The following is a 3611-nucleotide window of genomic DNA, read 5'->3' as shown; positions in this document are numbered from 1 at the left end:
GTATATTATCCCACAAAGTTTGATTGTTCAAGTCAATACCGTTTCTGAGATCTCGTCGAAATAAGGTTTTTTGTCTCGGGACAGGAAACGGACAAACGGAAGTGCTCAATGTAAATAGTATTAAATATTATTTGTATGCTTGTCCTTTGTACTTTATTGTTCATCGAGCACACTACAAATATCAGAAGAATGATATTAATTTGATTAACAGCTCGATTTGTTTGAACTCTTTCTGTGTGGACCGGAAGCGATGGAAAACAAAATGGAACCAGTTAAACACATCTTCAATTAAATGCCTATCATCCATTGAAAGTTTTGTGCTTTGATCACATTTAGTTTCTGAGATCTCGTTTGTACAAAATGTGTTTCAAAAAAGCTACCTGAGATATTTGAGATCTCTCACCGGAAGAAGAATTGTGTTTTTGATATAACATCGCATAGATAACTTATGCAAAAAATATATACTTTAATATATATTCATTTTATGAAAAAGGAATTAAATGCGTAAAAGTAGTTATTTTTTATGTGCTTCCGGTGACGACCGGAAGCTACGCCGAGCAAAACAAAATAGTGTGAACACATCTACATACATTGGTCTATCATCCCACTAAGTTTGATCGTTTAAGTCGTTACCGTTTTTGAGATCTCGTTGAAACAAGGATTTTGGTCTCGGGACAGGAAACGGACGACCGGAAGTGCTCAATGTAAATTGTATTAAATATTTCTTGTATACTTGCCTTTTGTACATAATTGTTCATTGAGCTAACAACAAATATCAAAGAAAAACAGTTAAACTGATAAACAGCTTGATTTGTTTGAACTCTTCCTGTGTGGACCGGAAGTGACGGAAGAAAAAATGAAACCGGTTAAACACATCTTCAATCAAATGTCTATCATCCATGAAAGTTTTTTGGCTTGATCACATTTAGTTTCCGAGATCTCGTGGGTACAAAATGTATTTCAAAAAAGCTACCTGAGATACTTGAGATATCTCACCGGAAGTATAATTTTTTTGTTAATATAACATCGCATGCACAACCTTAGTATAGATTTATACTTATATATTTATTCTATGCAAAAGGAATTTAATGCGTAAAAGTTATTATTTTTGAGGTGCTTCCGGTGACGACCGGAAGTTACGACGAACAAAACAAAATAGTTTAAACACATCTACAACTATAGGTCTATCGTCCTACAAAGTTTGGATGCTCAAGTCTTTATTGATTCTGAGATCTCGAGGTGACAAGCTTTTTCAACGCGGGACAGGAAATGGACGACCGGAAATGATTTTTGACAAAATGAAAAAAACGCCTAGAGATATTGTTATCATCTTTCATTCCAGAAAATTTCACAAAAATCTGTCCAGCCATCTCTGAGAAATCTTGTGGACAAAAAAAAGGAAGAAAAAAAATAATAAAAAACATTACAATCACTATAAGGTCTTCCGTTGGAAACGGAAGACCTTAATAATAATAAGAAACATTACAATCACTATAAGGTCTTCCGTTGGAAACGGAAGACCTTAATAATTGTTTAATAAACAATAGCGTTAGTACAGTCAAAGATTGTTTGAGATCATGTTGTAAAGTTAAAAAAATAATCATAGAAATGAAAATAAGAGGAAAAGTATAAATGTATGTTTGCTAATGGTCAGATAATGCAGTTGTATATTATACACGTACGGGTGCACATCTTCAAATGTAAGAATCTTTTTATATGAGATGTACGCAAGTCGTTTAAGTATCCTAGGTGTGGGGGATTCGACAGGCATTGTACGCTCCTCTCATTTGTTTTCGTTCATGTTAATTTCTCCAGATAAAGATGGATGAATTGTAAGTGAAGAAATCTTCCCACGAACATCGATTTCAACTCTACTTCATTGACAGGTATAGCGCTGTATTTGTATTTTTGTTCAAATTCATCAAAAAGTAAGAGAAACTTAGGACAGACTGTAGTAATTGATCTGGAGGGATCGATGGCAATTGTCATTTTCAAATTATTCAAGACCTTTGTAAACAGTATAAAAATACTATTATATTTTGTGGTGGTTTTTTATGATTTTTTTTAAAATACATTTTCCTGTTTATTGAGGCTGTATTTTTTTAATTGTCTTTCTCGTAAACTTATTTATATAAATAGCATAGACCAATTTGTTATATTTGTAATGCACATGTATTACGAGTTGTTGATGGTACATGTTTGACAGGAAACATTTCTTTCAGATTTTTCTAACGGGAAACTTTATGCAGTTATCATTCTTCTCAGGCGAATGTGGTACCTTAAATATGGAATCGTTAACCATACATAGCTTATTTCTTCCAATATTTCTGTAATGGTCATGTGATATTTCTCCCAAGTTTGAGTTTTTACAATAATAAAGGGAACTTCCTATCCAAGAAATCATGGATTATGAATTATTTTATTTTAGTGTCTATTAGACTATAGTTTAAGGTGGACGATGATGATGAAAAACACATTAAAATATAATTTGTATATATGTACAATAGGATATTGATTTCTTTTGCTTTAACTGTTGGTAAATGTGAATTTAGAAGCCTAACACATCTTAAAAGTACATGCAAAATCTAAATTTTGAAGAGATAATAGGGCTTGGCCAAGTTAAGGCCCTCAGTCTTTCAGCATTGTTATAGACAACTCTTTCATCATTTAGAACAAATGCACACTAATATAGAAGTGAAGTATTTATCTCTTGAAACTAATCTATTTTCTTATTAAGTCATGTTTATTTCATATCTACAACGATTTTTTCGATCCACTTTATAGAATACTAGTATATCAACAGTAGCATTGAAAAGCATGTACTATTAAAAAGTGTTTTTTTTATCGAGGACTCGGATTTGATCATCCTGGGATATACAATCTTAATCATCTCAAAATTAACGAAACTCATGTATCTCAAAGATAATGCAGATTAAGAATTTACAAAGGGATTAGTAATTAAATCCAAGATGTGGATATTTTTTCCTCCACGCCCTAAAAAACATTATATGGGACCTCCTTTTACACAAATAGAGTCATGGACGCACCGTGACGACATTCACTTAACAATCCATTGAAAAATAAAATCATTTTTGATATATTTTTTTTCTCTGCTATTTGTGAATGTGTTTAATATAATATAATATACGATATTAAAATCATTCCTTTTTTTTCAAAGAGTAAATATGCTGTATTTTTATTATACATCGCAAAATCTAAACGTCACATGTTTGTTTTTATCGACTACTACATGTAGTGTCATGTTGTGAATTTCAAAATTCAGTGTCATGTTGTGAATTTTGAATTTACCGGGTGGCAGTAAATACAAAATTCACAACATGACAACCTATACTACTGTCATGTTGTGAATTTTGTATTTACTGCCACCCGGTAAATTCAAAATTCACAACATGACAGTAGTATAGGTATGTGTATACAAGAATCATGGATGAGTTAGTGTTTTTGTTGTTGTTGTTATATTTATCACATAGAGGTCGTATAACTCTATAGTTTATTGACATTTGGAAACCACGGTGACTTAAAATTTACATGTTCTTTCATAAGATTTTTGCTTTTTTTTTTCAAAAAAAAAAATCTAACAAAGAACACGA

This window comes from Crassostrea angulata, chromosome 3 (genome assembly GCF_025612915.1).
Source record: "Crassostrea angulata isolate pt1a10 chromosome 3, ASM2561291v2, whole genome shotgun sequence".
In the NCBI taxonomy this organism is placed as follows: domain Eukaryota; kingdom Metazoa; phylum Mollusca; class Bivalvia; order Ostreida; family Ostreidae; genus Magallana; species Magallana angulata.
The sequence above is the reverse complement of the archived record's forward strand: the minus strand, read 5'-3'. Positions refer to the sequence as shown.